The sequence below is a fragment of the Mus musculus genome, chromosome 17, assembly GCF_000001635.26.
Source record: "Mus musculus strain C57BL/6J chromosome 17, GRCm38.p6 C57BL/6J".
NCBI classification, from domain to species: domain Eukaryota; kingdom Metazoa; phylum Chordata; class Mammalia; order Rodentia; family Muridae; genus Mus; species Mus musculus.
The window spans coordinates 48,517,554-48,543,272 of record NC_000083.6 but is presented as its reverse complement, the minus strand read 5'-3'; the positions used below and the strand labels follow the sequence as shown (position 1 = coordinate 48,543,272).

General features: G+C 45.8%; 1 protein-coding gene across 4 annotated transcripts in view; it reads right to left on the bottom strand.

Annotated features, from left to right (window-relative positions):
- Positions 1 to 3,563: 3,563 nt before the first annotated feature.
- The window catches only part of Unc5cl (unc-5 family C-terminal like), an 85,583-nt gene continuing 63,427 nt past the window's right edge, over positions 3,564 to 25,719 (bottom strand). For 2 of the 4 annotated variants that reach the window (XR_876580.3, XR_876582.3), the window contains 2 exons: positions 20,487 to 20,594; positions 3,612 to 3,836 (listed from right to left, as the gene is read on the bottom strand). The gene's annotated coding sequence lies outside the window, so the exon portion shown is untranslated. Of the gene's footprint in view, positions 3,837 to 20,378; positions 20,595 to 25,719 lie in introns of those variants that run through there. The other 2 variants (XR_876584.3, XR_876583.3) reach the window with 2 other exon arrangements.

The following is a 25,719-nucleotide window of genomic DNA, read 5'->3' as shown; positions in this document are numbered from 1 at the left end:
AGTTGGGTGTTGGCTTATGGTTTTCTGTTCTCTCTCTCACTCTCTCTCTCTCTCTCTCACTCTCTCTCTCTCTCTCTCTCACACACACACACACACACACACACACACACACACTCTTTTTGGATAAACACATAGATCAGCATCATCTATATTCATCAGACAGTGTGCCGTGTTCAGTACAAAATTACCCCTGTTTTGCATGATTCTCCCCTTGTGATTAATATAAATGACTTAAGTTAATTATGTTTCTGCTCATGGAAAAATGTATTTGTCAAAGAGCGAAAGCATCACTAAGGAATGCGCGCTGTCGTTCCAAGGAGGGCTGGGTTACAAATGAGCAACCAGGAGCCTGGGAAGGGAGTCGCCCGTCTGGGGGTGTCACCCTGATGGAGTAGGCATGCTTCATATTTACTAGCGGTGACAAAAGCATTCTTCTTAGTTAAACACTCGTGTGCCCTGATGAGGTAGATTGATGTCATTATTATTAACCATAATGATACCTCAGACATCGAGAGAAAGGTTTTTTGTCGAGATCCCAAGCTGAGCTACATGGATCCAACTTCATCTGGGCCTCTCACAGGACATGGATGTTGTGTGCCGTAATAACCAGACCCCCAACTGCCCTGGGAATGAACAGTTTGCAGAAGCAGAAAAGCCAATGCAGGATGTTGGAATATGAGAGGAGAGATGGGAGCAAAGGCAAACCATGGAGAACTCACGGGATCCCAGAGTTAAGAAGGAAGCTGAGACACTAGACCACCCGACTGCATCCCTGGACCAATGTGAAGACTGAGGCCCAGAGAGGGCAAAGATCTTGCCTGGCAGCACACAGCATCTGTGATGGCTTATATGGACTGTCAGCCTGACAGGACATAGAGTTGCCGAGGGATGAACCTGGTTAGGTTAAGTGGGGAAGGAAGGCTCATCTTCCCTGTGGTCTGCACCATCCGGTGGACAGGGTCTAGACTTTAGGAAAGGGAGGACAGAGCCGTGGGGTTCATCACTCTGCTTCCTGCCTGGTGCAGTGTGGCCAGCTGCCTTGCACCCCTGCCACCGTGTCTTCACCGACATGATGAAGTGAGAGTTGAAGGAAGTCCTTCCTTCCTAAGTTGTCTTTGTCACAGCAGCAGGACAGTAACTAAGGCCACCTGAGTGGCAGAGTGGGTGGAAGGTCTCAGGGCTTTGGAATTCACACTCCCTCTTTCTCTATTTCTTTCTTTCTTTCTTTCCTTCTTTCTTTCTTTTTTTCTCTCTCTCTCTTCCTTCCTTTCTTCCTTCCTTCTTTTCTTTCTTTCTTCCTTCCTTCCTTCCTTCTTTTCTTTCTTTCTTTCTCTTTCTTTCTTTCTTTCTTTCTTCCTTCCTTCCTTCCTTCCTTCCTTCCTTCCTTTCGTATAGTCTCTGTTTCTTCTTTATCACCGAGGAGCTAAAGCTTCCTTCCCCTTAAGCAGGTGGCCTGTGGCCCTAACACAGGTGGGTGGTCCCTCAGATCAATGGGGACATCTCTAGATCCCTGACTTTCTCCAGAGTGTGTGAAGTGACCACTCTGTCCCTCTCACTGTGGGCTTTCCCATAAGTCAATACTGGAGTGTTGGTGGTCCCCGTGAAAGGGGATCCCAGAACAGACCATGGGGGGAGAGGCAAATAATTCAAGGAGGTAGGACAGTGGGTGGGAGGGGTATTTATGAGAGCAGCTACTCTACAAGCCTGGGCTCGCTCCTGCTTTGTCTACTGCAGAGACCACACCTCTGCTGCCTTGGGGTGAGTTGAAATGCTCATTCAATGGCTCCTACCTGTGCCCCCGTCAGTGTCCATCCCTTCCGCTAACCCCGAACCCAATCGGAATAAACTCCCGATGAGCTAGAAGTATCTAGGAGCCACGAATCTGAGCACATTGCTGTGATGTGCCAAGGAGCTCAGGCATCACGTAAGCATCAGCACCAGGCTCACATGAACTTGAACACTGACCAGGAGGATATAAGAGTGGGGGCAGCCAAAATGTCTGTGACACCACCCTGATCCGTGGGCACTACCATCCTTCCGTGATGGTCAGAACCCATTGACCTGGCTTTCCTTTCCCATGGCCACTTTATTTTATTTATCTGCTTAAATAGCAGGTCTAGCTCTCGAAATATACTGTAAGCTATTTAAGGACAAAATGCAAACCACCATCATTAAGTCAGTCAATTATTTAATGAGCACCTGCTATATATATGCAGGTCCCTCTTAAGCTAGAGATAGACGTCTTCAAGAGTGTTGCAGCTTAGTGGCCTATAAAGATCACAATTTTGAGCAGCACTTAGAGGCTCCAAGATTTAAAAAAAAATGTAAGGCAGCAGAAACAATATAGTAGAAACTGGTTCTTCTGAGGACTTCGAGCAAAATTCTAGATAAAAGGAGCCACGGCTGGGAACACTTAACTGTTCCCAATACCTATCCTCTTAGAAAGCAAGTTATGACAGTGTTGTGGAATAAATGTTATATACAGCCAACAAGAACATCAACACCCAGGCTCCGGAGAATGAGGGAGCTTGGTGATGCTCAGCAGAGAGAATGGGGAATGGTGGGAGAGGAGAGATGGCCATGTTAGGATACTGAGGAAGGGAGACCTGGATGTATATGTATAAGTTCATATGTGTACATGTATGTGTGCATGTGTAGATTGATAAAAAGATGGAAGGATAGATTAAATAGATGGATGGAAGGAAGGATGGATGGATAGATAGACAGATGATTATAATACATGGATGATATGACATATGAATGGATGGAAGGATGAATGGATACATACATACATATATACATTCATACATAAATAGATACATATATAGATACATAGAAACATAGATAGATAGATAGATAGATAGATAGATGGATGACTATAATATATAGATGGATATGACATATGGATGAATACATTGATAAATACATAGATACATAAATAGATACATAGAAACATAGGTACATAAATTCATAGAGAGACAGATAGAGATGGATATGACCCATGGATGGATGGATGGATGGATGGATGGATATATACATACATTCATGCATATATAGATATATAGACACATAAATAAATTGATACATAGATACATAAAAACATGGGTACATAGATAGATACACAGACAGATAATTATATGGGTGGATATGACCCACAGATGGATGGACCGATGGATGGATGGATGGATGGATGGATGTATGGATGGATGGATAGATGGATGGATATAACGCATGGGTGGAGGATAGACTGGATGCTTATAATATATCATGGACAGATAAGATTACACACTGATGGACAAAGATTAGAAAATTAAGCTTCTGTAGGAAAAGAGACCACAGAGTTACTCATATTCAAAGCCAAGCTTTGAAGAAAAGGCAAATAGTGGACCAAAATTACCCAGTGAGTAACTGTTGGGGAAGGAAGCTTCTGAAATGTGGATGACCATCTTTGGGCTCCAGGGGATCCTAGAAGGCAGAGCATCCCAAACTCTCCTCAGTTTTCCCTCCATGGTGAGAATCCAATAATATTTAAAGCATTAAATCCAAGAAACATGCAATGGTTTCACAGGAGCATTAATTAAACTTGGGAGGCTGGAAGCTATTGAATCATCGCCTCCTTTCGGTATTAGCGTGTTTACTCATCAGGACTCCATTTTTAATGCCAGTCTAATTAAAGCATGTCACCACAGTCCGTCAGTGACGACTACGGAGGAGGAGACGCACGGGGGCAGGAGGATTATTCAGTCAGCAGCTCTTCGCTGAGTGTGTTCTGTGGGCCAGGCGAGTCACGGGGTCTCCGAGAGAAGAGTACAGGGGTGTCATGCGAGTCACGGGGTCTACGAGAGAAGGGTGCAGAAAAAGGGCCTCAGAGAGCAAACGCAGCTTCCATGGTCCACCTCCACTACCGATCTGAATGGATTTAGAGCATCTATGTGTGTCTGTGTCAGTGTTTCCAGAAATATTTGACTAAAAAGGAAAAAAAAAAAAATCTCGACTGTGAGTGGCACTGCGTTATAGGCTGGCTCCCAACTGCAGAAAGGGGAGAGTAAGTTGAGCGCCATCATCCCCCAAAGCACACCACACCCCACACCCCACCTCACCCTACCTCCAGCCCTGCTTTCCTGAAAAACTTCCTGATGGTGTGCGCAATAGCATGTCTTCCTGACGCCAAGCCTTCCCATCATAAAGGACTAGACCCTCAAAGACGCACTCGTCCCTCCCTGAGTTGCTCCTGTCAGTTACACACTGCGTTCTCATGGCAGTGAGAAAAAGAACAAACATAACCATGAACTCACACTACCAGCCTCAGCGACAGCCCCACGCTTCATTGACCAACGGGATTCCTAGGAACTTTCCCAACTCTGTTTAACCAGGCTCATCCTAAGGAAATTGCCAGGAAATGTGTTTAAAATCTGTAATCAAAATACACAAAGCGGAGACTGCAGAGATGGCTCAGGTGGCTAAGACAGACTCAGCCTCATACCTCAGTAATTCCCAGTGCTCCTGCAGCAAAATGGGAGGTGGGGGCAAGAGGACACCCCCCCCAAAAAAAAAAAACCTCACAGGCAGGCTACCTGAAAGAAGCAGCTACAAACAATAAAAACACGTGTCTCAAACAAGATAGAAAGTGGCGCTGGAGAGGTGACTCTGGTGTTGAGAGCCCTCGCACTCTTGCAGATGATTTGGGACTTGATAGCTCATGACCAAGTATAACTCCAGTTCTGCAGGATCTGGCACCCTCTTCTGGCCTCTTCAGGTACTGCATGCATATAGTGACCAACTATTCACTCAGGCACATATGTACACACAAAAAACCTTTTTTTTTTAACAATAAAACAAGATGGGAGATGAGGAATTGACACCTTAGGCTGTCCTATAACCTCCACACATGCACCTGCACTAACTCACACACACAGAGACATGCTCACATGCACGCACGCACATGAGCACACACACATTTGAGCCAACTCAACCTTAAAAAGAGAGGTCATTTCTATTCAGGAACTTTCTCAATTCCAGCTGCATCCCTCTCTTCTCTGTGAGCCTCTAAGCCTCCAGACCATAAGAATAGGCTTGCCTGCTGTGGGAAACACCAGTGTCCCTCTACGAAGATTTGCCTGAGGAGATTCCATTGTGTGTGTGGCATTGCTTCCTGAATGTCAGTAGGACTTGCTCATATGTACAAAGATTTGGGATGCCTAGTGACAATATAGGAGCTCCGTAATGAGGAGGGGAAGAAAATCAAACCAGAATTTAGAAGAAGGTGGACCATGCTCACAGCATAGTGGAAGGAAGACATTTAAACTGGACCCCCAAAAATTCACTAACATTTTCCAGCCAACAGGAAAGAAGGGAGAGAGAACCCTTCAAGGAGAGGCCTTCCTGTCGGGATGGCACTTTCGAAAGGTGCAATGCAGCTGCCATATTGACCCTGTGATGCACTCAGAGCTCAGGCAAATAAGAAGGATGGAAGAAAGCAGGATTCTCGGTGAGCTGCTGCTTGTAATGTCTCCTCAGTCTCAGGAAAGAGCTGAATGCTCGGGCTCTGTTGTGATTTTTTTCCCCTTTCTCTAGCTTACACACACACACACACACACACACACACACACACACCTGCCCCTGCCTCCTTCCCTGAGTTCTGTCTTTAGCTCCCAAGCCTTTCCACCTACATGCCTTCCCCACACAGTAGGTGCTCAACTCATATGTGTTGACTTAAGGAATGAAAAGGGCTATAGAGAGACTCCTTAATGCCTGTAAAGGCAATAGCACCTCTGTAAATGGATTTTACTAAACTGTATTAGTTATTAATATGGCCTCACCAGCTCTCCCTCCCACCACCCCAATTATCAAGGCAGAGTCCTATGGATTTATTTAATCAGCTTAATACAATTACTGGGGGATTACCCCTAATCTATTTTCCTATATGCTAGGCTGCATCCTTCCCAGCTGTGCTTGCTGTTTGAGTCTTGCCAGGGTTATTTCTGTGCCATCAGTCTGTCCCCAGGGGATATTCCACTCGGCCACAAGCTCCTGGTCCATCTCACCTAAGGGAGACCTCCTGTTCTCTCTGTCTCCTTCTCCCTCCTTCTCCTCTCCCCTTTTCTTTCCCTCCTGGTCCCTACCTCCGACCTCCAGCCTGGTAACTGAAACTCTGCCTACCTCTATTCTCCCCATTAATTGGCCGTTGCCACTTTTACTTAACTAATAGCTTTAAATTGGGGAGCAAAGTTTACATAGCATCACTTGGTATATGTGAGGATCTGCTCAAGCAGGCCTTGGGGGCCAGTATTTAGCATTTAATACATAACAGCACTGGATCAACCCCCAACACACCTTGGTAGCTGGGAGTAAAGTGCTCCCTCTGCAAGTTTAAGGACCTAAGTTCCATCCCAGGCACCCATGTGTATGGTGCAAGCAAACAGAATGGTGTATACCATAAACGCAGTGTTGGGTAGGGTAGAGAGAGGCAGATTTCTGAGGCTTGCTGGCCAGGCAGCCTAGCCAAGGCAGCAAGCTTCAAGTTCAATGAAAGACTCTGTCTCGAAGCATAACATGAGATCAATAGAGGAAATACTCATCTTGACTTCTAGCCTACACGAGGGCATGTGCCGAGGAGTTCACACATACACACACAGACACACACACACACTACACACACACACACACACACACACACACACACCACTCACAAAGAGAAACAAAACGAATTTTAAGCCTTGACACCTCGGTTGGCTTTACAAACAATTTTTTTTTCATTAAGCCAAATAACTCTACCAGTGGCCTAAAAACAAACATTTAAAACAGGCACAGGCAAAAATTAAAACTCTTTGCACTGAGAGGAGAGAAAATGTGTTTAACTGGAAAGCACCTGCAGGAGCCATTAACATTTCCAAATTAAGGGCACTCTCTGCGTTTTCACTGCATTAACAACCTAGCACAGCCATTTAGACATCAGAAGTGCACCTCGAGCTTTTCAGAATGTGTTTGTTTTAAGTAAATGAGACATGTGCACGTGCGCGCACACACACAACCACGCATACAGTCACATTCGCAGTCACAAGTGCATGCATGTACAAAGACAGTGCTGGGCTCCCTCACAATTATCTGTCCCTGGTACTGATTCATTTGCCACCATGAATCTTTCCCTGAGGCAGCAAGGCTGCAAACAGAGCAAGGAGTGTGTCTTCCATCTCTCCATTGCCACGCTGGTTCTGGTTCTGGTTCTGGTTCTGGTTTGTTCTCTCTCTCTCTCTCTCTCTCTCTCTCTCTCTCTCTCTCTCTCTCTCTCTCTCAGCTGCCCTGCTGACTAGAACTTCCAACTGTCTTCTCACTTTCACTCTCACTTTTTTCCAGCCTGCTTCTAGCATTTTCTACCAGCTGTGCCCTGTCTTTCCCTGCACTGCTCCCAGCAGCAATTAGAAGCAGTCTTTCCATTCCTTCGGTCTGTGCATCTTCCTGCTAGCCCTTCGAAGCTTGGGAGCAGGAGCAGAAAATATGCTTGGTGCGTTGATCCTGTTCTAGCCAGAACCTGCATGTCCTGCCTGGCACCCTGCACAGTGCAGTCAGGACATTCCACACTTCCGGTGTGAGGGTCCTGGTTCTCTTCCTTTGTGTCTGGCTTGTCAATTCTCTCCCCTCAGGCCTCAGATTTTAAGTAATGTGTGCATTTCCTAGATGAGAGAAAAGTTCAGTTTCTCTCTCTCTCTCTCTCTCTCTCTCTCTCTCTTTGTGTGTGTGTGTACACACTCACAAGTGTGTGCATGTGTTTGTCTGTCTGTCTGTCTGTCTGTCTACCAAGAAAAATCTCTGTCTTAGCCTCCTTATTTTCTTTCTTCTTTGGGCTTGATTTTTCCAAACAGGATCTCAAGCAGCCCAGGCTAGCCTCAAACTCACCATGTAGCCAAAGATGGTCTGGACATCCTGACCCTTCCACCTCCACCTCTTTGTGTACCATCAATGGACCTACCTGCTTTTGGTTTTTAAAACAAAGCCTTACCATGTAGCCTGGGCTAGCCCAGAGAGTGGCACTATTAGAAGGTGTGGCCCTGTTGCAGTAGGTGTGTCACTGTGAGTGTGGGTTTTAAGACCCTCATCCTTATCTTCAGATGAGGATGTAGAACTCTCAGCTCCTCCTGCACCATGCCTGCCTGGACGCTGCCATGCTCCCACCTTGATGATAATGGACTGAACTTCTGAACCTGTAAGCCAGCCCCAATTAAATGTTGTCCTTTATAACACTTGCCTTGGTCATGGTGTCTGTTCACAGCAGTAAAATCCTAAGACACTCATAATGTCACTCTGTGCAGTGGAGACTAGCCTTAAGCATCTTGCTCCTCCCTTCCCCTCCAGTGCTGGGAGTAGAGACCTGTACCACCAGCTTCTAATCCTTCTAGAACTTTCTGAGGAGCCTGGTCCAGACTCAGCCACATTATCATAGTATCTTTCCTGTGGTAGGCACATGAACACTTCTGAACAGGTGTCTTCTAAATTAAGCCTCCTTCCCACACAGCCTCCTGATATTCCTACAGTCCCCACTCCCCGACCCTTGTTGTAATGCTACCCCTGTTACCTAGAGGAGAAAATGTGGCTTAGGGGAAAAATCTCTTGTCAGAGGAGCAAATACTCCTTGCAGAGGGCAGAGCCAAGACCACAGACAGGTCTGTCAGGCATGAAAACCCCATGAACTAGCCCTCCCACCTCCTGAACCCACCAGTCAAGGGACTGTGTTTAAGCAAAAGATGCCTGAGGTTCACGGCTGCCTGGGTTTGAACATCAGTATCGCCATTCTGCAGATGATCTGTGGTTTCCGGGCAAGTGCGTCAGTTTCTCCAAATGCTGATTCCCTCACAGGCCCTTCAGCCACCCCAACAGAAACTGCCTTCACCTTGTGTAATGTCGCTCTTTCATCCCTATGAAGGAAAGCAGTTGGGTGAACACAGAGCGGGGGGGGGGGGGGGGGGGGGGAGCTCCCTCAGCGGCCGCTCTCAGACTCCTCCCTCCCGCTGCCTCATCTACTCACTGCCTCCCCATCCTCCTGTGGATTCAAACACTGAAGGTTGCAGGCTGAACAAAGGCACACAGGCTTTCTGTTTGACTCACAGAGCGGAGCCATGGATGCATCTTTCTTATTTGCTGTGTAAATATTAAGAGGCCTTGTCTGAGAGTCCAGGCTTTTACCGTCTCTTTACAAACGGGAGCCCCTGCTTTGTGTCAAAGATCTGACATCAGCTAGGATTGGTTGCTCAAGGTTGTGAAGTCTCTCAGCTGCTGCTACTGCTGTTCTCAGCCAGGCTGGCAAACAGACATCACTTCTCCAGGTGCCAGTTGCCCTGTTTTCCTAACACCGTGGTGGAAACATGTTTTCACAAGGGTGTCTGGTCAGGACTGAGAGAGCCTTGGCTACCAGGGGCAAGTGATGGAGGATGGGCGTCCAGTCTCAGTGTGAGGGAGAGAGGACAATAGGGATGCCACATGCTAAGTGTTTGTATTCCAAAACAAATTTTGTTAAGTGCCCCTCAGCTCCTCCTGCTATGCTGCCTCGGTGGCCCTTGGAGGAGGACAGCTTACTGGCTTGTTCCCCCTGGCTTGCTCAGCCTCAGCCTGCCTTTTTTCCCCCCTTCTTTTCTTTTTTAATTAGATATTTTCTTCATTTACATTCCAAATGCTATCCCCTTTCCTAGTTTCCTCTCCAAAACTCCCCTATACTCTCTCCCCACCCTGCTCCCCAAACCACCCACTCCCACTTCCTGGCCCTGCATTCCCCTGTACTGGGGCATATAATCTTCACAAGACCAAGGGCCTCTCCCCCAGTTGATGTCTGACTAGGACATCCTCTGCTACATACGCAACTAGAGACACAAGCTCTGGGGGAGTACTGGTTAGTTCATATTATTCCTCCAATAGGGTTGCAGACCCCTTCAGCTCCTTGGATAATTTCTCTAGCTCCTTCTTTGGGGGCCCTGTGTTCCATCCAAAAATGATGGTGAGTATCCACTTCTGTATTTGCCAGGCACTCACAAGAGACAGCTATATCAGGGTCCTGCCAGCAAATTCTTGCTGGCATATGCAATAGTGTCTGGGTTTGGTGGTTGTTTATGGGATGGATCCCCAGGTGGTGGGGCAGTTTCTGGATGGTCCTTCCTTCTGTCTCAGCTCTGAACTTTGTCTCTGTAACTCCTTCCATGGGTATTTTGTTCCCCATTCTAAGAAGAAACGAAGTATCCACGCTTTGGTCTTCGTTCTTCTTGAGATTCGTGTGTTTTGCAAATTTTATCTTGGGTATTCTAAGTTTCTGGGCTAATATCCACTTATCAGTGAGTGCATATCAAGTGACTTCTTTTGTGATTGGGTTACCTAACTCAGGATGATATCCTCCAGATCCATCCATTTGCCTAAGAATTTCATAAATTCATTGTTTTTAATAGCTGAGTAGTATTCCATTGTGTAAATGTACCACATTTTCTCTATCAATTCCTCTGTTGAGGGACATCCGGGTTCTTTCCAGTTTCTAGCTATTATAAATAAGGCTGCTATGAACATAGTGGAGCATGTGTCCTTATTACAAGATGGAACATCTTCTGGGTATATGCCCAAGAGAGGTATTGCTGGATCTTTTGGTAGTACTATGTCCAATTTTCTGAGGAACCGCCAGACTGATTTCCAGAGTGGTTGTACCAGCTTGCAATCCTACCAGCAATAGAGGAGTGTTCCTTTTTCTCCACATCCTCACCAGCATCTGCTGTCACCTGAATTTTGATCTTAGCCATTGTGACTGGTGTAAGGTAGAATCTCAGGGTTGTTTTGATTTGCATTTCCCTGATGATTAGGGATGCTGAACATTTTTTCGGGTGCTTCTCAGCCATTCAGCATTCCTTGGTTGAGAATTCTTTGTTTAGCTTTGTACCCCATTTTTAATAGGGTTGAGTTTCTGGAGTCCAGCTTCTTGAGTTCTTTGTAAATATATTGGGTATTAGTCCCCTGTCAGATTTAGGATTGGTAAAAATCCTTTCCCAATCTGTTGGTGGCCTTATCGTCTTATTGACAGTGTCTTTTGCCTTACAGAAGCTTTGAAATTTTATGAGGTCCCATTTGTCGATTCTCGATCTTATAGCACAAGCCATTGCTGTTCTGTTAGGCTATCAGAGTAATTATGGCTTTATAGAATGAACTGGGTAGAGTACCTTCTGTTTCTATTTTGTGGAATAGTTTGAGGAGAATTGAAATTAGGTCTTCTTTGAAGGTCTGATAGAACTCTGCACTAAACCCATCTGGTCCTGGGCTTTTTTTTTTTTTTTTTCATTTTTTTTCTTTTTTTTTTTTTTTTTGGTTGGGAGACTATTAACGACTGCCTCTATTTCTTTAGGGGATATGGGACTGTTTAGATCATTAATCTGATCCTGAATTAACTTTGGTACCTGGTATCTGTCTAGAAAATTGTCCATTTCATCCAGGTTTTCCAGTTTTGTTGAGTATAGCCCTTTGTAGTAGGATCTGGTGATGTTTTGGATTTCCTCAGGTTCTGTTGTTATGTCTCCCTTTTCATTTCTGATTTTGTTAATTAGGATACTGTCCCTCTAGTTAGTCTGTCTAACGGTTTATCTATCTTGTTGATTTTATCAAAAAAACAGCTCCTGGTTTGATTGATTCTTTGTATAGTTCTTTTTGTTTCTACTTGGTTGGTTTCAGCCCTGCCTTCTACTATCAAAGATTTTACCTTTGATGAGTATAAAGTGCCCCTCCTTGTCTTTTTTGATGACTTTGGGTTGGAAGTCGATTTTATCCAATATTAGAATGGCTACTTCTGGTTGTTTCTTTGGACCATTTGCTTTGAAAATTGTTTTCCAGCCTTTTACTCTGAGGTAGTGTCTCTTTGTCCCTGAGATGGGGTTCCTGTATGCAGCAAAATGTTGGGTCCTGTTTATGTAGCCAGTCTGTTAGTCTATGTCTTTTTATTGGGGAATTGAGTCCATTCATATTAAGAGATATTAAGGATAAGTAATTGTTGTTAGAGTTGGGACTCTGTTCTTGTGGCTATCTTCTTAGGTTTGTTGAAGGATTACTTTCTTGCTTTTTCTAGGGTGTAATTTCCCTCCTTGTGTTGGAGTTTTCCCTTTATTATCCTTTGAAGGGCTGGATTAGTGGAAAGATATTGTGGAAATTTGGTTTTGTCATGGAATACTCTAGTTTCTCCATCTATGGTAATTGAGAGTTTTGCTGGGTATAGTAGCCTGGGCCAGCATTTGTGTTCTCTTAGGGTCTGTATAACATCTGTCCAGGGTCTTCTGGCTTTCATAGTCTCTGGTGAGAAGTCTGGAGTAATTCTAATAGGCCTGCCTTTATATGTTACTTGACCTTTTTCCCCTATTGCTTTTAATAGTCTGTCTTTATTTAGTGCATTTGTCATTCTGATTATTATGTGTCAGGAGGAATTTCTTTTCTGGTCCAGTCTATTTAGAGTTCTATAGACTTCTTGTATGTTCATGGGCATCTCTTTCTTTAGGTTAGGAAAGTTTTCTTCTATAATTTTGTTGAAGATATTTACTGGCCCTTTAAGTTGAAAACCTACATTCTCATCTATACCTATTATCCTTAGGTTTGGACTTCTCATTGTGTCCTGGATTTTCTGGATGTTTTGAGTTAGGATCTTTTTACATTTTGCATTTTCTTTGATTGTTGTGTCCATGTTTTCTATGGAATCTTCTGCACCTGAGAGTCTCTCTTCCATCTCTAGTATTCTTTTTCTGATACTTGCATCTATGGTTCCTGATTTCTTTCCTAGGATTTCTATCTCCAGAGTTGTCTCCCTTTGGGTTTTCTTTATTGTTTCTACTTCTATTTTTAGATCTTAGATGGTTTTGTTCAATCCCATTACCTGTTTGGTTGTGTTTTCCTGTAATTCTTTAAGGTATTTTTGTGTTTCCTCTTTAAGGACTTCTACCTGTTTCACAGTGTTCTCCTGTATTTCTTTAAGTGAGTTATTAATGCCGTTCTTAAAATCCTCTACCAGCATCATGAGATATGATTTTAAATCTGAATCTTGCTTTTCAGGTGTGTTGGGATATCGAGGACTCACTGTCCTGGGAGAACTGGGTTCTGATGATGTCGAGTGGTCTTGGTTTCTGTTACTAAGATTCTTACGTTTGCCTTTCACCATCTGGTAATCTCTGGTGTCCGATGTTCTAGCTGTCTCTGACTGGAGCTTGTTCCTCCTGTGATTCTGTTGGCCTCTGTCAGCATTCCTGGGAGTCCAACTCTCTCCTGAGTCCCAGTGGTCAGAGCACTCTCTGTAGGCAAGCTCTCCTCTGGCAGGGAAGGTACATAGAGGTCTGGGCCTCAGCTCTGCCTCCTGGCTGAGGATGAAGGCCCAAAGGGCCCCTGTCTGCTCTGTTGCTTCTGCAGCCCACATGTTCTCCTGCGCAGACTGGTCTCTGAGAGACCCAGGATACAAGATGGTGATCTCAACTGAGTCCCCGGGGTCAGAGCCCTCCCAGGAGGCCGACTCTCCTCTGGCAGGAATGGTACACAGAGCTAGCCTGCTTTTTTATAGCACCTAGGACCACCAGCCCATGGGTAGCACTGCTCACAGGGAGCTGGCCACTCCCCCCTCAATCATCAGTCAAGAAAATACACTACAGCCTTGCCCACAAGCCAGTTTGGTGGGGACATTTTCTCAACTGAGGTTCCCTCTTTCAAAATGACTTTATCATGTGTCACGTTGACTTGAAAAACGAGCCAGCACAGACCTCACTCAATCTGCATGGACTTACTAAGAATGTATTTCAGTTCCATTATAGACATTGGCTGTGGACTCTGCATACGCAGTGTTACTTCAGACAGTGGAGATCCTGCCCTTTGGAAGGGGCTCAGGAGACCCTGTCTGTTTTTCCACTGAGGCAGTTCACAGTTACTAGCAGGTTACAGGCTCAAGAGACCTCATTCCCCTCTGGGGAGCTGCTGGCCATTAATGGTTGCTGGGCAAGGAAGAGACATTTCCTTCCATGGTGTAGCCGCTGGGGAGCTACCTGTGCATGAGTGTGCATCTGTCCTCCATCTTCCTGTAAATGAGTCCAATGAAACTCATTCACTGGATCGACCACAATCGGGGGAAGGAGGGGGAGGAAGAAGAAAGAGAACTAGAATAGTGGAAAGGGAGGACAGAGGGAAAGGAGGGGGTAGAGGGAGGAGGGAGGGGAAGGGGGAGCAAGGGAGGAGGGAAGAGAAGTGATCTTGCTCTTAAGAAGCTTCCCGCCTGTAATGGCTGGTTTTGTGTCAACTTGACACAGCTGGAGTTATCACAGAGGAAGGAGCTTCAGTTGGGGAGATGCCTCCATGAGATCCAGCTGTAAGGCATTTTCTCAATTAGTGATCAAGGGGGAAAGGCCCCTTGTGGGTGGGACCATCTCTGAGCTGGTAGTCTTGGTTCTATAAGAGAGCAGGCTGAGCAAGCCAGGGGAAGCAAGCCAGTAAAGAACATTCCTCCATGGCCTCTGCATCAGCTACTGCTTTCTGACCTGCTTGAGTTCCAGTCCTGACTTACTTCGGTGATGAACAGCAGCATGGAAGTGTAAGCCCTTTCCTCCCCAACTTGCTTCTTGGTCATGATGTTGCACAGGAATAGAAACCCTAACTAAGACACTGCCTGTGAAGGGACATCAGAGAGCTACCATTCACACATCCTGTACATGAAATAGTCACCGTGATGGTCAATACTATAGTCCTCCTGGGAGCACTACTGCCCCACTCATTCATAGAAGAGAAACTGAGGCTCCAAAGCTTATGGAGCTTGTGACTCGTGTGAAAGCCAGCTACCTGATTCTTAGCAGCACACTCCTGCCAAGAGAGAGGGTGCTTTTGTGATTCCTTCCCCCCAACACACACACACAAACACACACACCACCACCACCACTACACTCACACACACACACATGCATTCACACACATACAAAAACACACATGCATGCACACACATACACACCACACTCATACACACATGAACATATACCACACACACATACATGCAGACATCTCTCTCTCACACTCTCTCACACACACACACACACACACACACACACACACACACACACACACATCATCTTCACCCGTGAAGCTGGGCTCGTCCCTCCAAATCTCAGAGCCACCTGGGTTACTGTGCTCCAGGAAGCTGAGGAAGCCGTGCCTGCCTGCAGGGTGCGTGAGTCCCAGGACAATGGTGTCTCCAGTAGGATGCCTTCCTCATCAAAGCAAGAGAAATCAATGCATCGATGTGGTTGTAATGAACTGCTCCCTGACTCTCCTGAGGACAAGGATCATGAGGAATGTGTATTGTTGCAGCTCCATCAGGCCCTTCCCTCCCGTGGGGAATCCTCCTTGCTTGCTTCTGTCAGAATCATTTGAGATGTCTCCAGGCTTTATTGGATGTCCTTTGTCACTGTGTCAGCAAGGACTCCATGGAGCTAAGATTTAAGGGCCAGAAGATGTTCAACTGCTACTAAATTTCAGCCGTGGCTGTCCTGTCTTCCAGAGGATTTCTGGGAAAGAGGGATCTAGAGAATGGGCCATTTCACATCTAGAGACTGGGGCCATTTCACTCTACATGTGTGAAAATGTGTGTGGAAACTGGGGCTCAGAGAAAGTGGGGTGGTCCAGCACTATTCCCCAGCATCATTGTCTATACCCCCAACATTGACTCCTCAGCATCTGCATCCTCTGCATCTGAATCTCCAGCACCTCCATCCCCAGCACCCACATCTCCTGCATCTGCATCTGCATCTACACCCCTGCATCTGTATCCCTAACATCTGCATCCCCAGTACCTCCACCCCCAGAATCTTCATCTCTACACACACACACACACACACACACACACACACCACCACGCACATGCATACACATCTGCCTCTGCAGCATTTGCATCCCCTGCACCTCCATCATCAACATTTCCCACCCTCTCAGAAACACACACAAAACTTTTAAGAAAGTGCTGACCGCTGTGGAAAGCACTGAGCTCCAGCATCAGGCCTCCTGAGGTCTCAGGTCCTTCCCATATGGTACCTTGAGTAAATTCACTAAGCCCCCAGTGATTTTGTCTGATGGTGAGTAAAGTAGGGTTGATCAGTCTGAGAAGACATCTCAGGGTCACGTGGCTCACGGTGCTCTGATCCCAGTAGCTGTGTAAAAAGCAGACATGGTGGTTTGTGCTTGGAATCCCAGCACTAGGGAGGAGGAGGCAGGTAGAGCCTTGGAGCTCACTGACTGACCAGCCTAGTCTACTTAATGAGTGCCAAGCTGGTAAAAGACTGTCTGGGGGGAGGGAAGTAGATCACTCCTGCACTACAACACCCAAAGTTGTCCTCTGACCTCCACATGCAAGCACACACATGTGCAAATGCAAGCACACACATGTGCAAATGCAAGCACACACATGTGCACATGCAAGCGCACACAGGTGCACATGCAAGCACACACATGTGCACATGCAAGCACACACATGGCTGAGGATCTATCTGTCCTACTGAACCAGGAAAAGCTTTAAAGGCTAAGGAACACTGTGCCTGGCATGCATCAAGTGCTCAAAAAGTGGTGTTTTTGACCAACATGGATGTAGTGTGGACAATTACAGATAGTGAACATTGCAAACATTGCAACCAGGGTGAACGGGAGAGCTGTGAGGAAGGACGGGGGCCTCGTGCTGTGCTGGGAACCAGTCTGTCTGCCAGAGGCATCTGTCCCTTAAAATGAATGGTAGGCTCTGCACTTCCTGAAGCTAGCAAGCAAAGGCCCTCCAGCCACTCCTGTCTCCTGGTACCCTGTGCCCACCAGTCTCTGCATTCTGGGGTACTCCATGTGGAGTCTCAGGGGGTGCTCAGCTGCGGGCTTCTGGCTTGGGCTGCTGGGTCTCAGCATTGGGTCTCAGCTTTGGAGTCGTTGACTCTGTCCTTCCCTTTCATTCCCTGCCTCTGACTTTCTGAGTCCCTATTTCTTGTATACGGCATCTATAAGGTGACAAACCTCCCCAGACAGGAAAATAGATGATCAGGGTTGTTAGGAATCAATGGGGAAAGGGGGACAGAGAGACTGCTAAGGGTGACAGGAATAATGTCCTAAGATCAATGTGGCCATTGTGGTACAGCTAGGAATTCTTTTTTTTTCCACTCTAGGTATTTGTGTATGTGTCTGTGTGAGTGTATGGCCTGTGGGTGTGTGTTCTCCCGGAAGATGGCATATTCTGTAGAACTGTAGTTACAGTCTACTCTGCGCTGCCTGGTGTGGGTGCTCGTAACTGAACTCAGATGCTCTGCAACAGCAGCAAGCACACTTAGGGACCATCTCTCCAGACCTGACAATGCATTTCTAAAGCATTAAACTGTATGACTTAGATATTGAATTTTATGGTATGGTAATTATATACAAATAAAGGAGCTTTTAAACCTTTTTTTAACTATAAAGATTTTATGTGCATTGGTATTCTGCCTGCACGGATGTCTGTGCGAGGGTACCAGATCCCCTGGAACTGGAGTTGCAGCCAGTTGTGAGCTGCCATGTGGGTGCTGGGAATTGAACTCGGGTCCTCAGTAAAGGCAGCTGGTGCTCTTAACCACTGAGTCATCTCTCTATCCCTAAAGGGGTTTTAGGTTTTGCTTGTTTGTTTGTTTGTTTGTTTGTTTGTTTGTTTTTAAGCTAACCACAACTAGATCTACTCTGTGCAAGCTGCCTCCTGATCAGGGTCCTGGGAAGTTAGGACAGGCAGGACCTGGCTGCTACAGTGATTTCCATCCATCAAATCTAAGGGTTAGGAATATGAATCGGATCCAAATTTCCAGGAAGGCAAACAAGGAAGAAAGGATGGATAAGCTGGTTCAGGAAACACAGCATTTAATAGATTCTCTGGGACAAACATGCTAATGGCACTGGCCACCTCCGTATTAGCACCCAAGGGAGACATTCCAATACCATCATTATATGTATCTCTGATGATCCCCAAGACAACACCGTGCCACAAGTCATTCGGCTCTTGAGGAGCCACCAGTACACAGCAAGGAATACTTGGAATCATGGACACTTGCTATGCACAACCTAAGATAAGACACCCAGAGGAAACCCTGGGAAAGGTTTGAATGCAAGCCCACTGCTAGAAAAGAAGCCCCAGAGTCTGAAATAGTCTCTTTTCATCCCTAGGATGAGGCTGAAGTTCTCTGTGTGGGATCTCCCCATGTCTGGGAACGCACAGTGGCTTATGGCAGTGCCTTGTACCTTGAAGTGGCTGAGTCTATTAGAAAGATTATATTGAATTGAAATCTATCTTGCTGGAGCATCCTGCCTCTACCTCCATCCTAATCCTGTTTAATCCCTGGGAACCAAGGGGATTTATTCATTCAAAGGCTAACGCCCAGCATACCTGTAAGCACAAGTTTTACCTACCCTGTGTGGCAGCCTCCTGGCCCTAGGAGGGAGGACTACTGCAGAGAGATGAAAGATAAGCCACTTACATGCACTATGAGTTGATTGAGCTAATTGTTCTCCTGAAAAGAGAGCTGAAATCCCTTCTAGAGATTTCAAGGCAAGGGTGGGCTGTATGGATGCTGGAGGAGCATCCGGATTTGAGTAACATCATACCCTACAAAACCTTGAAAATCAATCAGCAGACCTGAAAATACCTAGACTCTAGGACAAAGAACGAAAAAGCTAGTCAGCAAGAAGGAATACCATTGTGTAATAACAGAGAAGCATTGTCTTAAAAGGCAAACAGAAAGGTACAGTGGGCTGCAGAGGTGGCTCAGGAAGTAAAGTGCTCAGAGAGCACATGTGAAGATGAGAGGATGGAGATGGCTCAGGGGGTCCAGTGCTCAGGGAGCGAGCACATGAGGATGGAAGGACCACTCTTGAGAATACACAGAGATAAGTTAGCTTACCACAGAGACGCCTGCACACACAAGGTCTTTACCAATCACAGTAACCCAAGAATCAGGCTAGGTGCCCTTCCATGGTGAAAAGAATTTGTGCCATATATTCACACACACAAATGGCTTTATTTTCTTAAATAAAGAAGAACAAAATAATACCAACTGCAAGAAAGTGAATGGAATTGCAGATCAGCGTGTTAAGAGAAATAAGCCAGACTCAAAAACACAAATGTTTCCTGTGTTCTCTCTCATGTATAGAATCTAGTTTTAAAAACCAAAGATATGAAAGACTGGGGGTGTATCTCAGTGACCAGAAAGGAGGGAGACAGAAGGAGGGAAGGAGGGAAAGGAGACAGAAAAAGATAAAGAGGAGAAGGAAGGGGAGAAAGAGGAAGAAGAGGAGGAGGGAGAGGAGGAGGGGGAGGAGGAAGAAGATTGGAAAGAGAATACTTTCCTACCATATATTAACCATAAAATATTGGGTTTATGATAATATTTTCAAGAACATATGTTGTATAATTCCTATACATAATGGATGTATATCATATATTTTCTATATATTACATATCACATATATTTTTGAAACCTGGGGCTGAGAACATAGCAGAACAGACCAGGACATGCCCGGGCAGGCCCATCGCCTCCCTATCTCCCACCCCTTTGACCTAAGTTAAATGTTACAGGCTGCTGATGTTTAAATGGACCAATCATGTGAAACCGCGCCAATTCCTCCCCCAGCCCCACTCCTTTTCTATAAAAACCCCTAGCTTCCAAGCCTTGTGGTCGAATCCACTGTCTCCTGTGTGAGATACGTTTCGACCCGGAGCTCCACCATTAAAATACCTCGTGTTGTTACATCAAGGTGTTGTGTTCTATTCGTGATTCTTGGGTACACGCCGAATTGGGAGCTGAGTGGGGGTTTCCCCACTAGGTTCTTTCACAACAAGGCCACACCTACTCCAACAAGGCCAAATACTACTACTCCCTGAGCCAAGTATATTCAAACCATCACAATCCTGTATCATTCTCTCTCCCTCTTCCCCTCCCCCTCTCCTCTCCTCCCTCTCTCTCACACACATACCTACACCCCACAAAGAGTTTTACTATGCCAAAAAGAAAACAGTGGAAAATTTTCAGTCACCTTGGCACTTTGTACAACCATCTGGGTCCTCTGCAACCTCCTTAGTGGAGAAAAAAAGACAACTGGACCTAAACGGCTTCCCGAAATTGCCACAGAAATAAAACAAGAAAATTGCAGGTGATGAGCTTGGAAAATTGTAAAGCCCTGTACAAATGTTAGCTGTTTTCAAAATTAACTCCAGTTATCCCAGAGAAGAGAAGCAGGATCTATAATACTCGAGCTTTGACATGGGAACTCAGAAAAATACAAGCATGAGCTAAGAATAGAAAGCTGGAGTCCGGAAGAGTCCTGGAGGGATGTTCGATAGCTCGCTCAGCAAGCCTTGGGAAATGCTTAACAAGAAACCAGAAAATAGGGGGGAGAAACTTACAAGGTAGCCAGGTGTTAACAGTGCTGCCTGCCTAACAAGGCTCTGCCTTCAATTTGTTTTAAAAGGAAAGTCTCACCAGGCATGATGGCTTACATCTGTAATCCCAGCACTTGGGAAACCAAGACAGGATGATCGTTGGTTCAAGGGTGGGTGGCCAAGCCAGCTCAGTCAGTCAACAGGGTCTCTGGGGAGGGAGGAAGGATTAAAAGAAAGAAAAGACAATTAGACAACATTATAACATGACCCCAGTAAGTGCTGAAGGGGGTTTAATTTCTCTCAGTCTGCTTTTATATCATTCTAAGTACACGCAAAGAATTGGGTCAGCTCTAAGGCATAAACAAAGTAGTCAAGCAATAAACACAGCATGAGCAAAGGTCCTGAGGTCACTGTTTCTAGGGACTTATCAAGTTGCTCAATATATGAGGAATACATCCCTCTTTTGAATTTTTCTTGAACTTGCTTCCTTGTTCTAGCCCAGTGTCAAATACGCTTGCCAATTTCCTAGAAGTGGCCCCATGAGGTCTCCACAGGTGGGTAAAGTGCTTGCTACCCAAGCATGAGAACTTGGATCAATCCCTAGGACCCAGGTACAAATGATGGGCATGGTGGTGCCTGCTTCTCTCCTCAGTGCTGGGGAGGTGGAGACAGACAGATACCTGATGCTTGTCAACCATTGATCTCAGTAAAAAACAAACAAACAAAACAAAACAAACAAACAAACAAACAAAAAACAGGAAGGCCAAGAAGAGACTCTTGTCTCAAAAAGTCGTGGAGAGAGAATTCAGTGAAGTGCTTGCTGGTTAAGCATGAGACCCTCCGTTCAGATCCCCGGAATCCATGCAAAAATCAAGCACCAGGGAGTAGAAGCAAGCAGATACAGGGCAAGGACACATATTGTGTAAGGTCACTACCAAGTGACATTTCCCACTTGGATTCTAACTACAGCTTTCAGTGACTACCTTGTGCCTAGAAAATAATGAGCAGGCATTTTAATTCCACATTCTAGCTGAAGTTTGGCCGAATGGGAATAATTCAGCCAAGATGGACGGCACGGAAAGATCAAGATGATAGCCAAGATTAGACAGATAGGCAGGCGGGCAGGCAGGCAGGCAGACTGACTAATAGATAGGTAAATAGATAATAGATGGATGGTAGACACATAGATAGATGATAGGTAGATAGATAGATAGATAGATAGATAGATAGATAGATAGATAGAGGTAGGTAGATAGATAGATAGATAGATAGATAAATAGATAGATAGATAGATAGATAGATAGATAGATAGATAGATAGATAGATAGATAGATAAAGGTAGGTAGGTAGACAGACAGACAGACAGAGAAGAAGCTGCAGTGGGACCCTAACAGCTCTCTCAGAAGTGTGCCTAAGAAACTGAGAAGAACCTCGTAAGCAGATGCCAGCCTAGTGCATGTGAAGCCAGTCTCCTAGCCACTTGCTCCTCATGCACTCTCTGTGCACATGAGGCAAGCTATAGTTCCCCAAAGGTCTACCTAACAGTCATGATCTGAACCCATTTCTCCTCTATGGGAGCCCACCATCCCAGACACTCACACTGCTCTGGTCTGATTGAGACTGATTAGATAAAACACTTGAGACTGGGTGATTCCTAAATACCCAAGATGCATCATGGCTCAGGAGGCTGGGAGGACCAAATCAAGATGCCTGATGAGTCTGGTGAGGTCTGGTGTGTGTGCGTGCACACACACACGTGCATGCATGCATGTACATACACATGTATGTGTATATGTATATAATTGGGTGTGGTTGGTATGGGAGGAGGCATATGAGGTGGCACACATATTGGGCTGGTTCTCTCCTTCCACCCTTATGTGGGGGTTAGGAGATTAAATTCAGACACAATGCAGAGAACCCTGGTAGGAAGCTACGTCAACACTCATCCATCCAGATGACTAATTATAGCAGAAAAAATGATTTATCTGCTCAACCCTCTTTAAGATAGCATTTGTTACTCAAAGTTGAGAGCGCCCTTGCCCTGTCCATGAGTCTACTGACATCAGACACCATGTCTTCTACCACTTAGCTCGAACAATAGCAACTGACACCAATCCTAAATTATAACCAAACTTAAACACTGCTGGAATGGGGGTAGAGGGGTTTCCTGAACCCTCAAAATATCTACTGAAGCAGACATGACATGAATGTTAGATGAAGTCCTGATGATCAAGTGAGAATTTTCTAGATGTGACTGATAAATTAGAGGTAAATAAATCCTGCTGACCAGATGGCACCTGCCTAAGAGCTCTGAAGAGTGAAATTGCAGAAATGGCAGCCAAAAAAAAAAAAAAGTGACCTGTTATGAATGTATCCTAGAACTTGGATAATGACCAAAATTTTTCCCAACCACAAAACCACCTGTGATGAGCCAGGGAGACAGAGGGCATAGAGTCTGACTTCTGCTCCGGACACGCATCGAGGCATCACACACACACACACACACACACACACACACACACACACACACACACAAAGAGATTGCATGTAAGACTTTGAGTGTGAACTTAGTGACAAGCCGGCTGGAATTTTCTTGGAAACCCAGACCGAGCCAAGTTCAAATGCTTTTTCGAGGGAAAGAAGACAGAAATGTCTGATTGGAGGGACAAAGAGGAGACCAGGGTGTATGGAGAATTTCAAAGTCCACAGTGTGGTTTGAAGAGTTGCAAAAGCCTTCCCCTGCGTGGGGCTCTGGTGTGGTTGAGCCAAGCCTTGTACTGGAAGTCTTACCAAAGCTCACTGATGGTGGGTGGGCAGAGCCAGCACACTGACACCTGAGCGAGTGAGTAGCCCTGTAACCTGGTGGAAGGCTTAATCGTCCATGCCAACTTCATTGGATTAAGAGCTGCCATGGTGACACACCTCTGGGAGCTGTCAGCAGAAAAGTGAGGGCATTTTCAGAAAGGTTTGTCTGAGGAAGTACAGTCCACCCTAAAAATTGGTGGCACCATCTCTTGGGTTGGGATCCTGAACTGAAGAAAAAGGAGAAAAGTGATCTGAGCACCGGAGTTCAGTTTCCTCTGCTTCCTGATTGGGGATGGATGTGGCGTGAGCAGCCACCGCCAGCCCCTCCTCTCATGCCTTTCCTGCCATGGCCGGCTGTAACCTCAAACTGTGGGCCACAATAAACCTTTTTTCCCTGTTGTACTGTCTTGTGCGGGTGTGGTATGAGATGTGTATGTACGTGCTAGCTTTTGAGTGTGCACATATGCGCACAGATATGTGTCCATATGCATGTGTGTGTGTGTTCATGCGTGCATGTGAAGGTCAGAGGTTGATGTTAGGTGTCTTTTCTGGATTGCCCTCCACCTTTGTCTTTTGAGTCGGGGTCTCTCACTGAATCAGGGGCTCATCAATGTGACTAGACTGACTGGCTAATGAGCTCCAGGGATTCTGTTGCACACACATACACAGAGACAGACAGACAGACAGAGAGATGACAGACGGAAATCCAGCTCTCCAGTTACGTTGCGAGTCCTCTCGTGGCCAGCCTTTTATGTAGGTACTGCAATGGCAAACTCAGATCTTCATTCTTACCCAGCAGGCACTTCACTGACTGAGCCAGCTCCCCTGCGGATAAACCTTTCCTTCTCCTGTTGGCCATGTTGCTATTGTCTGGTACATTGTCATAGCAACATGAAAACACTAACACACACCCGGGTAGCAGAGCAGCTCTTCATCTCCATGCGATCCCAGGTCACACTCAGAGAATGGGGCTTGCTAGATAAAACACAGGACCACTGGCTACACCAGAATTTCAAGGTAAATCATTGTAAAACCTATGTGAGTCCCAGTCATTAGGCACACTTATGTCTGGGGCATCCTTAGACTTCAAAACCATTGGCATCGACTTTCATTTCAAATGGACTGGTGTGTACTTAGACCTCAAAGTTGTTGAGCTTTTCTTTGAAATGCAAGTGTGACAGACTACCCACTGGTTGTTGTTGAATCACGGGCAAAACTGAATCAAGTCAACGTAGGGAGAAGTGGGGGCAAGGAGGCACTGAGGTGGCAATGACAACAGAGGGAGATACTAGCCAAGAAGAGAGAAAGGGGGATGGACTTATTTGTTTATGTTGTGTGAGACAGACAGAGATGGTAAACATGTGAGATTCAGATGTCAACTTTTGGGGCCTTTTCACCAGAGACGAGTCTCTCTTGCCTCTGTCTCTGGAATTTCCTCTAGTCCATGAGCTTCTAGCCAGGTCTGTCTCTGCCTCTCATCTCTAGCCATAGGAGTTCTGGGACTACAGACAGGTGCTAGAGCATCCAGCATTTTCCTGAGACTTCCAGGATGGAGCTTGGGTCATGGAACTGGGATGTCAGGCTTGGACACTAATCATTTATACTTACTGAGCCATCTGTCCAACTCAGAGAAAGAGAAATGTGAAGTCAAGACTCCTGGCTGCACCTGAGCAGAAGACTCTAAGAACTCCTCAGGCTGTTACAGGAGGCATCATGGAACTACATCTCCAACCCCTGACTCCCTCTACCGCCGCATGTCTTCTTTGGAGTTCATCCAGATTTATCTCTGGATTTTTGTTAGTCACTATCAAGCTCAATTTTTCATGCCCCCAACCCCTTAGATCAGACAGGCCAAGACTCTCAGTCTTCTGGGAGGCAAGGTCTTTTCACAGGGCAGATGGTCAACCACCATCAACCCTTACAATGAAGAGAAGAAAGGGTATGGGGGCAGGGAGTTGAGGTAGATTACAAAGTCAGGGGAGAAACTATGAGGACTTGGGAAGGGAAAGGAACTCCACCCTGGAGTCTGATCAGCATCTCAGCCTCCACTGAGAGCCAAGAATCTCATCACATAATCAAATCTGCTTTGTGGGTTGCCTGAAACAATACTCGGTTTGTTTGTTTGTTTAATAGAAATCTTTTGAGGAGCAATGCTGATAGGTATGGGTAAGCTTAAGGCCTCTGAGTTCATGACCTTCAAGCATGACTTCCCCATTCCCAGCATAAACATGCAATCTCTGAACCTCCTTCAAGAATATAAATGCTAACCTGGACCGTGGTGGCACACGTCTTTAATCCCAGCACTTGGGAGGCAGAGGCAGGCGGATTTCTGAGTTTGAGGCCAGCCTGGTCTACAAAGTGAGTTCCAGGACAGCCAGGGCTACAACGGAGAAACAACGTCTCAAAAAACCAAAAAAAAAAAAAAAAAAAAAGCATGGGGTGTCATAAGGACTCCTTCAGTCCAGTAGCCTATGATTTTATCTATCAGCCTGACGCCCATACATTGTACCTCAGAAATCATCTTAGGG